The sequence below is a fragment of the Oryzias melastigma genome, linkage group LG20 (assembly GCF_002922805.2).
Source record: "Oryzias melastigma strain HK-1 linkage group LG20, ASM292280v2, whole genome shotgun sequence".
NCBI classification, from domain to species: Eukaryota; Metazoa; Chordata; class Actinopteri; order Beloniformes; family Adrianichthyidae; genus Oryzias; species Oryzias melastigma.
Window position 1 is genome coordinate 11,680,666 of NC_050531.1, and position 11,500 is coordinate 11,692,165.

Below are 11,500 nucleotides of genomic sequence, written 5' to 3' on the forward strand. Positions count from 1 at the left end.
AAAACTATTAGTTTTGACATTCTTGTTTTCATAATTAATGTAGAACTGCTAAATTCCATGAACCACACATTTTTTTCTTTAAAGAAAGGCCAGATATTTATTTGCTATTAATCGCGAGTTAACTCTGTACAAAGTGTGATTAATCGCGATTAAAAATTTTAATCGCCTGACAGCTCTAATGTATATATATAATATTGTCTCAAACAGGCAGACAGCTGGTTCCACGTGCAGCAGGTTTATTAACAGAGCTAACAGTCCACAGACTAAGCAGAGTCAGACAGGCAGAGGTCATACACGGGCATGGGATCATCCAAGACGAGCGAGAAGGGGAGTCAGAGTCCAGGCGAGGGTCAGGGGCAGAAGGTCAGGTCCAGGAGTAAATGCTCGGAGATGAAGGCAGGGTGGCACAAACAAAACTTTGCAGAGAGTGACAGTGTGGAGCCAGACTATATGCTCGTAGCATAACCTTTTGAGCTATAGAGTAGGCTTTGGAGCTCAAGCATAAACGTTTGAGCTGAAGTGAAGGCATTGGAGCTGAAGCTTAGGCTTTTAAGCTGAAGCGTAGGCTGTGGAGCTAAAGCATAGGCTTTTCAGCTGAAGCTTAAGCTTTTCAGCTGAAGCGAAAGCTTCACAGCTGAAGTGACATCTTTTGAGTTGAAACAAAGGATTTTTAGGTGAAGCAAAGGCTTTTTGGCTTAAGCATAATCTTTTGAGCTGAAGCATAGGCTTTTGGGCTGAAGCAAAGGCTTTTGTGCTGAAGTGAAGAAATTTGAGCTGAAGCATAAGCTTTTGAGCTTAAGCAAATGCTTTGGGGCTCAAGCATAAACGTTTGAGCTGAAGTGAAGGCATTGGAGCTGAAGCTTCGGCTTTTAAGCTGAAGCGTAGACTGTGGAGCTGGGAGATCCTTGCAGAGCTGCAGTCACCAACAGACTGAGCCAGGATCACCAGTGTGCCCTTCCAGGGGCGGAACTTCTGCCTGTGTATCTGTGGAACCCTTTGAGCTTTTCCTCCTCCTTCTCCTGTCTCTGCATCTTTCATTCAGAAAGAGAAAACAGGAGTTCAGGTGCTTTTTGGTTTAAAAAAACCCTTTGGAAATGTTTAATTGAAATCACATTTCAGTTTCTCAAACTCCAAAATAATCTTTGTATTGAATCTCCAATACAGTTTAAATTAGGATGACAGGATCTTATCCACTTCTCCTGACATTTAAGACTTTTTGAGAATTTCTTGGTTGAAACCATCTTTGAATTTTCTTCTTGAATATACTTTAAAACAAAGTATTTCTGAACAAGCCTTAACTTCAAACTTTTCCTTGGAAGTGATTGTTAATTGACTCAAGCCTATCATCGATGTGCTTCATCAACTTTGAAGCCTAGTTTTGAGTTAAGCTTGTGTGTTGATCTCAATCATTTTAGCAGTGTTTATGTTTAATCTTTCAGACTTGAACTGTTATGTACTGCTAAAATTTGTCCGCTTGAACTAAGTCAGATTGGCAGTCTTCTCTTTGAGATTCTCTTTTCTTTTGACCTGCTTCTGCTGCAAAACTACAATGTAAACTTAGCAATAGCTGTCATTGAAATCGTTGGAGTCTTGCTCCAATCAGACTGAATCTTTTGCAGAGGTATCACTGTCCCCAGACCTCTAGCAAAGATCCAGTCCTGAAGGAGAAACCAGGGCTTGTGTTTCAATTGTTGAGCTGTAATCTCTAAGTTTTATTCACTGTTTACGTGTGTGGCCGATGGTTTGGTGACTCTGCTCCATTGAAGTTGTCTGTCTGCAAAGTTTAATTCTTGATTACAAAGAATTGAATTATTCTAAAATTCATTGTTTTTCTTGGTTGGAGAACCTGCGAGTGGCCTTTTTTCTTAGAAGATCATTGTTGGATGTCTTGGTCCACTGATCTGATCAAAAGAGCTCATACTCCCATGAGGAAGGTGGGGGGGTGAAACCCCCATCTGAATTTTCTTCTTCGGTTCTCACTGCCTGGCATGGTGACATCCCCTGCTGTGTTCACTTTGATAAGCAACTTCCTGGTTTTCTGGTGATGACAATTAACTCGTAAAACAGTATGTGTTCAGTCACAGAAAATAGTTGGCTTGTACTCTCTTTTCTTTTGGCATACCTAAAGACAGATCTGCTAAGTGCTAGCTTCATATTTCTTGCTGAGGAAATTTGTGAAATGGAAACAGTTGAATTTAGAAAATTCCTCTACATATTGTGATTCTTTAGACAAAGTAACCACCAACATTAATATGGGTGACTCTCAACATTTTAAAGCTTCTGCCATTGTTGACCTTCTTGATAATCTTGGACACACTTTGACTGGCAAGTCCGAAAGACTGTTATCAGATTATCAAAGCCCCATCCACAGTCTAAGGACTGCAGAGATGGAAACAATTCTCAAAGATCTAGCAACTGAAGCATTGACTAAAACTTTGAGAAACAAATTTCTAACAGAAATGTCTGATCACCTTGCAGCCAAAGAAACTGAATGTTTTCCAAAAGAGCCTCATTTGTTGAGTCAAATTCAAGGAAATTCTGACTCACATTTGCAGAAGATCATAAATCTTCAGGAAGAAAACAAGTTCCTGAAACTCCAGCTTGAAATGTCAGAGCGACATAAGACCCAAGCTGATCCTAACCTGACTGAGCTGACAGCCCATATTAGCAGACTCAAAGAAGAGGACAGTCATTTTCAGAATGAATGTAAGAACTTGAATATGCAGTTCCATGCTCGCGACACAGTCATTCTTACTCTTCATCGTCAAATAACGGAGATGAATGTAGTGCAGAAAGACTCTCAAAGTGTCATCCAGTCAGTACTACAGAGTCTAGAAGAACTGGAACAAGAGAACAAAGCTTTTGAGAAACAGTTGGAAGCAAAAGAAGAACACATTCAGCTGCTGCAAGAACAATTAGCTCTGGCTAAGAACAAACTAGGAAAGGCTAACAATCGCTGTGAAACTCTTGCTAAAGAATTAGTGGCTGTAAGAAAAGAACTTAAACAGCCTTTCCAGATTGAGCACACTCAACCTCATCCTTCTCATGAAGAAGATGCAGAATTCTTCACAGTTGAAAGCTTTTGTTGTGGATCTAACTTGCAGTCATGCCCACCAGCTTCCTGGAGTCAGTTTCAGAAACATGAGGCATGTTTGGATTCATGTGAGCCAGACCTGGCTTCCCTTGCTTTGGATCGTTCTTCTGCTCCCTCTTACAAAGAGCTTGACAAGATCGCTCGCAACATTTACAGGTTTGAACCAATTCCTGGTGGTTCAAATGACATTTGTTCTTACTTGAATGACATTGACTTTTATCTGCGAAGGTTTCCAAATGTCACTACTGAAGACAGAATTTACTTGATCAAAGTAACTTCAAGTCGAGAAGTCGGCAAGTTCATTGAACGACAAACTGAACTTGTGAGAAACGACTTCCAATTTCTTCGGCAAGCTTTGGAGAAAGAATTTTCCGATCATGCTTCTCAGTCTGGTTTAACTGTTACTATGACAGTCAAACAAGGAAGACATGAGCATCCTCAGGCATATTATTACAGACTCCTGAGAGCCTACTTTGGAGTTCGTAATGAACCTGTGATGGAAGAAGATTTGAACTCTAAAACCCTTTTCATTCAGAACCTCCATTCTGACACGAGTCAACAGTTGGGTGTTTTTGCTAACCCCAAATCAACAACCGTACAGGGACTACGTAAGTTGGCCTCTATGGCTTATCACAGACAAGAAGAGCTCAGTCGTAAATCTTCTGACACAGCAGCTGTGCTTGCAGCAAACACAGAGTCTGTGTCTGTGAAGCTGGAAGGAGTCTCCTGCACACAGGCAGGAAACTCCTCTCCTCAACAGCAACTTGACAAAAGTTCATCAAACTTTGAATCAAGGCATTTCAACCAAAACCTGGGTCAGCCCAAAACATTCATGTCTGAATTAACAAAAGACCAGACACTGACAGAACGAACCAAGCATACTGCATATGCTAAAAAACATCCGAGAGATGAGTTCTTACCATATCAGTACCACAGACCTCTGGGTCCGAACAACAGACACGGTGTAAAGAACGGGTCACAATCTTCCTCATGCCGTGTTCCACGGAAGAGACGGTTAAAAGTGAAGCCAGACATACTGAAACCAGAAGCATGCGATGATCAGGACACTGTAAGCCTCAGTGCAGATGAAATTGATCACCTTAAAACTATCTTGAAGGGAAGTGGAAAATGAAATGACAAATGTTTGCAGTGTCACTTCAGGTACACCAAAATCTGTCTTTCATGATGAGCTTTCTCTCTCAGCTGAACAAAAACCTGAAACTTTGGATCAGAGCTCTACAGCTTCTGAATCCAGTCTCGATCAAGTCAGTCTCATCCACCAGATGAAATGACTGGGAAATCTTTTCAAACTAATGATTTCTTGGTTGTTCAGTTGGAAAAGCAACCACCAAACCAGGATGACCCGTTAAGACTGACTGAACCATCAGCACAGTATCTTTGTGACCTCACAGAAAAAGGGTCTGCACAAAAGTTCCATGTTCCCATAACACTGGAAGATGTTTTCGTTGAAGAAGCGCTGCTGGACACTGGTGCGGACATCACTCTCATGTCCACAGCTCTGTTTGACGATTTATGCTTTGCTGCAGACAAAGCTGACAAACACCTGAAGACACAACAGTGCAACATGAACATACACCCATATGCTCAAAGCACTGTTACTGTGTCAGAGGTGGCATTGATAGAACTCTCTTTTGGTGCTGTGACACTCATTCACCCAGTCTGTGTCTCCCCTGAATGTGGTACCTTTTCTAATCGGCAAAGACCTGCTTAATCTCTTTGAACCTTTGATTGACTTCAAAAGTTTGAGAATGTGGGCTCAGGTCAAACAACCAAGGTATTTTTCTTTTCCAGACTCTGTAAATGTGCATGGCTGCTCACTTGATGCTGCAGAACAGAACGTCTGCGTGACAACAGAGCTAGCCACATGTTCATCGCTTGGAGAGTCTCAGAAGGCTGAAGTCACTGACACTTGGGACTCTTTGCCAGAAAAAGAAACACCTGTCCACTGTGACTCTCCATTCTCTTTATCTATATTCAAAGAAGAGCAAAGTTCACTGAAACCTGACGGTTCTGAACTTGAGGAGGTAAATGAAGATAGATCCAAGGATCCATTCTTTCAGACTGCAAATTCTTTGATCGTACTGAAATGTTCTGATTCTTCTAGCCAGAGAATTCTAGATCATGACACCGTCAGAAGATCCTCGCCCTTTCTGACTGATCCAAGAACAGATCACAAGGACTTGGGTTCTCCACAGAGATCAGCGGCTCCGCCTGATCCTTCTTGGGTTAATGGTCAGAATTTTTCCCACCCGCCCGCCCCTTGAGGCTCCTGGTTCCATCTCCTCTTCTTCGACTGCTGACTGCTGTGCTCCTGCAATCTTGTCTAGCGATAATTTTGCCTATGCGTCGCCTTTTTGCTTTAATGTCAAATGTTTTTCTCAGGTCCCTTTTGAGTCATGTTTTCGAGCCGTGCTCTTCACCTGTCCAAAATGACATTGATCAGACCTTTCTTTACCATGCTTAATGGAAGTAAGAGGATTTATTTGTGCTGAAAAGCACGGAGAAAACTTTAGCAAGTTGCATGTAACAAAAGACTCCTCAGAAAACCCAGAGAGGGGGGGGGCTATTATGTTTACTAGGTACATCGGCTTTGAATCAGGAAAAAATCCACTTTTCCTTCTCTTACTAACACTACTTACACTTCATGCAATCACACGTCACCTTTCAGGCTAAGCAAATGAGTTTCTCTGAAAACGTTTGCAATTTGAATCATCGCAATCAAATTAAGCAAAACATAAAGATATAAAGATAGGCTAAACAACCTCTGCAAACCACAACTTGCTAGTTGCTAGCTTAGCATGAGAGAGTAAACCTGCTAACTGCTTTAATCTTTGGATTTAAGCAGAGTTTTTATAAATGTATTATTGCATATTATTTGATGTGTGTTAACCACCATCAGTGAATGTCTTCACATATTTTACTTTTTCCCTTTAACTCTAACCTTTCTGACTAAAGTTTCAGTACTTTAGTGAGCTAACAGACAAATGCATGAATCTTGACTTTCATTGTGACAAATAACAACATTAAATGTACTTTTCTTCATCCCCATGAGGAATAGTTCTCATCACTCTCTTTTGTTTTTGCAGACATACCTTTAAAGAGAGGTCCTGCAATGTTTCCACGTATAGGTGTGATTAGTAGTTAACTTTGAGCAGCAGGAAATTGTTTGAAACAATCTTTCAGATAAACTCATGAGCTTGACTGAAATTTCATTGAGGTTCTTTTAGATTTTCTAAACTGAAAATGACAAGGAACTAAATTGGTTGGTCACGAGCAGGAGGCATTTCATTTAGTGATAACTCACAAAATATTTTCTTTTCTCACTCCTTTAGATTGATGTTATTATACATTTGTTTTTGATTATCCTATCTCGTTGAGAGTTTCTGCATAAGCAGCAGAAACTAAAACATTTAAACACCTAGGAAGTCTTACTACAGGCATTTGTGTAAACCGTGATAAGCAATAATGAAGCATTGCTGAATATCATATTTATGGTTTAGAATTTTGGTTGGACATGCACACATACAATTTGTAACATTTATGTTAGAAGCTAACCTTAAATGTTTACCATTGTCAGTTATCAAAGCTAATTTACAGCAAACTTTTACTAGCCAATTATATGTATATATTTTCATTTTCAATAACCAAAGCAGGTTATATGAACTTTTACATATACATTGCATACATTTCTGAACTAACTGACAATTTTTTTATATACATCTCAACATTTTACATCATTCTTGAACACTGTTCTTTACTACTTAGTGGCTTAATAAATTTTGAATTATCCTATTCAAGAATTTTAATGACTTTTTCATTTCTTTCATGTATTTAGTTGAGATTATTCATGCAAAGAAAAACATTTCTTTCCATTTTTTGGGGGACTTAGGCTTCTCCAAGTGGGAGATGGTTCCATGCAACAGGGTCAGTATTGCATCATCCACACCCCTGTGCGGCCGGCATGCAAACTGCAGTGGGTCGGAGTTCACCCCAACATCTGCCTGCAGCTGGGCCATGACGAGCCTCTCAAAGCTCTTCATGACCAGCGACGTCAGGGCTACAGGTCGGTAGTCGTTGTTGGTGGTGGGGTTGCTCCTCTTTGCCACCGCGGGCATTTGATGGAGGACTTCCAGATGGAGGGGATGGTGTGTTCAGCCAATGACCGGTTGAAGAGTGCACAGAGGACGTCAGCCAGCTGACTGCTACAGACCTTCAGCAGGCGCCCACAGATCTGATCCGGGCCAGGGGCCTTGCTGGGTTTTGTCCGTCTCAGGGTGAGCTCCACGTCTGCAGGCAGCAGCTGCAGATTAGCAGAGGTCTGGATCATGGATGTGAGCTCTGCAGAAAGCTCCTCCCTCTCCTGAGAGTAGTTTTGTTGATCAAACCTGCAATAAAAGTCATTAAGATCCTCTGCCATCCGAGTGCACACCTCAGCAGGAAGTCCAGAAGATGTGGTCGATGAGGGTAAACCAGCCAGCGTTTCATCCTTGGCTTTACCCATCCTAAAAAGCCTCTCCACCTTTTCTTTTTATGTCCTTTGGGCAGACTTAATTTCTTTATTTAGTCTGTTTTGGATGAGTTTCCCTTCAACTTGGTTACCTGAGTTAATTTTTAAACTTTGTTTAAGCTAAACTCATTCTGATTTAAACTTTATGCAAACTTGTTTTATCACGAAAGTATTTCATGATTGTTTTGTTTTCACATCACTTCTCTTTCACCATGAATACACACCACACATCTTTGAATGCTCAGAACATGTAAGAGAATTTTATTTTTCTTGAATAGTTTAAACAGCTTTGATAGAAACATGAAACTGTTAGATCCACTGGAGACGTGTGCCTGCAGCCATTGGCTGAAAGCAAGGCCTCCTCTGAGGTCAAAAGGTCATGCACACTCTCACTTCACGTCAGTTCAATTGGAGCTCCGTTAGAGTTCAGGTTTGAGCAGAGAACAGCTCTAGGAAGAAGAGGAAACTTCTTCCAATCTTTTTTTTGGTCTTGTTTTTATTTCAACTTACCCCACGTAACTAAGTTTGTGCCAAGACTGTTTTTATTTTACTTTATCTTTTTGGTAACTGTCGTGCATTTTTCCTTTAACTATTTTGAAGCTCAACACCATTTGTGCTTCTTATTTTTGAAACTGATTGAACGATCCGCTTTGAGACTAAACTCCAGTGAACTTTAAATCCAGCACACTTTTTCGACGACCATCCACTCTTTTGGCTGTTCAAACCCAGATGACCACCAGAACTTCAGCTGCATCCGGTCGTAAGCGCCAGAAGAGTCTTCGACCGTCCTCCTACACCCTGAGCCAAAGCTGCTGCTGCTTTCTTCATGTCATCGGCCTCAGAAGAAACTCCTTTGTCTGGTGAGCTTCATCTGAAAGTCCAGTCCAAGTCCAGCTTCGAGCCACCGTGGTGAGGAGACCCTCTCAGCAAAACTGTTGCGGTTTGATGTGGTCATAACAGCCAATTTGATTTATCCAGACTAGTGTCTTGAACAGTTTAACGTAATTGTTTTCTTTAGATTACAATTTTTCTCTTAAACCGTTCTGAGGTATTACTTTGCTCATCCACCGACTTTCTCACACATTCACACACACACACAACATTGATTTTCTTTGTTAATTTTGTATATATTTTCATGCTTATCTCTTAATAAATATCAAAAAGGCAGTCGTTGTCCATCTTGTTCTTTCTTTGTGATACGGTCCCTTCAGATGAGAATTTACTTCCTGAAGTGTTGAGATTGATTTTAAAGATTACTCTAATCAATTTTAGAGCTGAAATTAATAAACTTTCATCATTGAGTAATTTTTCCTTCCGTACGGAAGGTGGTGCCCCTTTACGAGACAAAGTTAAATTCTTCATGAACTTGACCCTTTCACGCTATAATACTGAATGTAGTTTCTGTGGCGATCTAATTAAGAAATGTAGTATTCATTGTTGTTAATGGAAAGGTTGTAAACGTCCTGTTTTATAAACAGATTCAAAATATTTGATGTCTCATTAAAAACCATAAAATCCTCAAAAACTGTCCAAATAACCTTTCAACAAATCTCTGTTTGGTTATTGTTTCCTTCCTTTTTTATGTCTTTATTTTCCTTCTTACTGTAGTTAACATCTTGTTTTCCAAAGATTTCTTAAGTATTTTGACCCCAGCTGTTAATTTTGCATCAATCCTATTGAAACCTAAACCTATTTGTTTTAGAAATGTTCTCTATGTTTGAGACAAACTGTTCTGAGACTTTGAAGACCAACCAAACCTTCTTGCCTTATTTTGGCCAAATATTGTATGGATAAATATAAATATACAAATGACTAACATTAGACCATTTTCTCTGTGGAGTTAAAATGTATAATTAATCTAATAACTGAGAATTTCATGCCTTTCAAAGACTGAAACATATTTATAAATAATGATTTGAACAATTGGTGAAACTTTTTTCTCTCCATTCTTTTAGTTTGTGATTAATAGAAGGCTCTGGAGTTTTTCTTTGTTTTCTTTTTTGCTAATTTCATGTTGAACTAAGCATTTTTAGTAGTTCAAATGAATAAACTTTAGAACATCTGGTTTTTCATGTCAGTATAACTCAGATTTAAAAACCACCTGTGTGAAGCGCTGATGCTGATTGGCTGAGGCGACCTCTGAAGGAGGAGACAAAAGTGACTGAGCCGTTAGTTTCCTTGGATGATATCTTTGGTTCCTGTTTTTGTTCATGTTATGTCATAATCATCTGCTAGAGTTATGTTACAGTGGATTATGAAATGTTCAATAAAAATGCAGAAAATGAATTATTAACAGTTTATTCAAACAACAGTGACAGCAGTAGTGTGTGTGTGGGGGGGGGTCTCCTCTGAATCCCATGTCTTCACTGCTCCTCTCTTCCTGTTGCCGACACTTCCTGTAAAACATGAAAATGATTCAACAGAGAACAGAAAAGACTCCAGACTGTTTGGTTCTCATGAAAATCCTAAAGATTAAGGAAACAATGACTTCACTCCTTCTGCTCTGATGGAGTTTTGGATGATAGCAATGACTGATTCAGTTACAGCAACACCTTAAAGAAAATGAAGAATAAATCACTGACCTCCACAATAAAACACCTGCCAGCATCAGCATTAATGGAAGATTTGATTCTCACATTACATGAAGATTGTTACCATGTATATAAACCTGCATTGAGCTGAATAGTCTCTACATTAACACTGTGTGATCACAATCACATTCTAAAGTTCCTGCAGAAGCTGCAATGCCTCTTCTGTCCAGAAACTGAATTTCCGTCCATGTCTGAGAGAGAAAGGCCGGTGTGAATGGACTCTACTCTACACTGCTGCTGTCTTAGTACGTTCACTCAGGTTATTGGGACTACAGTAAACAGCTTTGATGAAAACGAAACGAAAATGATGAAAACTTACTGAAGTCGTTGTTATGGTTTCACGAGGCCAGAAGGACCCAAGTGCTGGAAACATGAGGAGGTGAGCGGAGGTCTTTTGTCCTTCCGGAGCTGGAGGACATGGTGAGCAGGTAGAACCAAGTCTGTGGCTGTGAGTCAGCTAAGCAGAGAGGTCCAGAGATGGTTGGTTGTTGGTACTCGTGGTTGAAGGATTCTGCAGACAGGAAACAGTTCATGAGCAGAGTACTGGAGGGTGAGGAGAAACTCAGAGTTTAACATGAATATCAGAGACACTGCAGGTACAACACCTAAAGGTAGACAACGATCTGTCAATGAACACTGGAAGCTGCAGAGCTTAAATGCTGAACAGCTGAGATGATGAGGTGAGCACCGACTCCTGCTGGAACACCAGAGACCCTCCAAAGCTGTAAGCACCGGGGAGACCTGCATGGACCAGACAGTAGTTTAGGAATTCAGACCTTCAGACTCAGAGAAACCAAGAGAGTCAACAACTAGATACAAATACAAGTTACTGGAAAGATATTTCTTGTATTTATATCTTGCAGCACTCCAGAATGAAACTTTCCCCTTTTTTAATTTTAATTTTATTTGTTGCCTTTCTATTGTCTAACTCTCTTTAGTGGAGGAGCACATCACGTCCTCCTCCACCTTTCATGTGTCTGTGTGTTCACAAACGCAGTAAGACTGTGAGGAAGATGTTCTTCAGATTAAAAGTAAACGCTGGAGACGATTGCAGCGCTTGAAAAGCATAAACACACCTCCGAAGTTCATGGTTTGGTGGACAGTCACAAGCAGAACCAGCCGACATTAGTCTGAACTAGAGACTGATGTGATGAAATTTAAACAGCTTTGAGATGAGATAAGATAAGATAAGAATGCCCTTTATTCGTCCCACGGTGGGGAAATTTCAGTGTTACAGCAAATAGAAAAAAATTGGAACAATTTACATTTTTACAACAGAGCAAAAAT

At 40.2% G+C, this 11,500-nt stretch overlaps 1 long non-coding RNA gene across 1 annotated transcript; it reads right to left on the reverse strand.

Annotated features, from left to right (window-relative positions):
- Window positions 1-9,603: 9,603 nt before the first annotated feature.
- Window positions 9,604-11,500, reverse strand: LOC112151618. Its single transcript, XR_002920160.2, has 3 exons — window positions 10,819-11,500; window positions 10,533-10,724; window positions 9,604-10,018 (listed from the first exon to the last, which is right to left on the reverse strand). It is a non-coding gene; the product is annotated as an uncharacterized LOC112151618 (long non-coding RNA).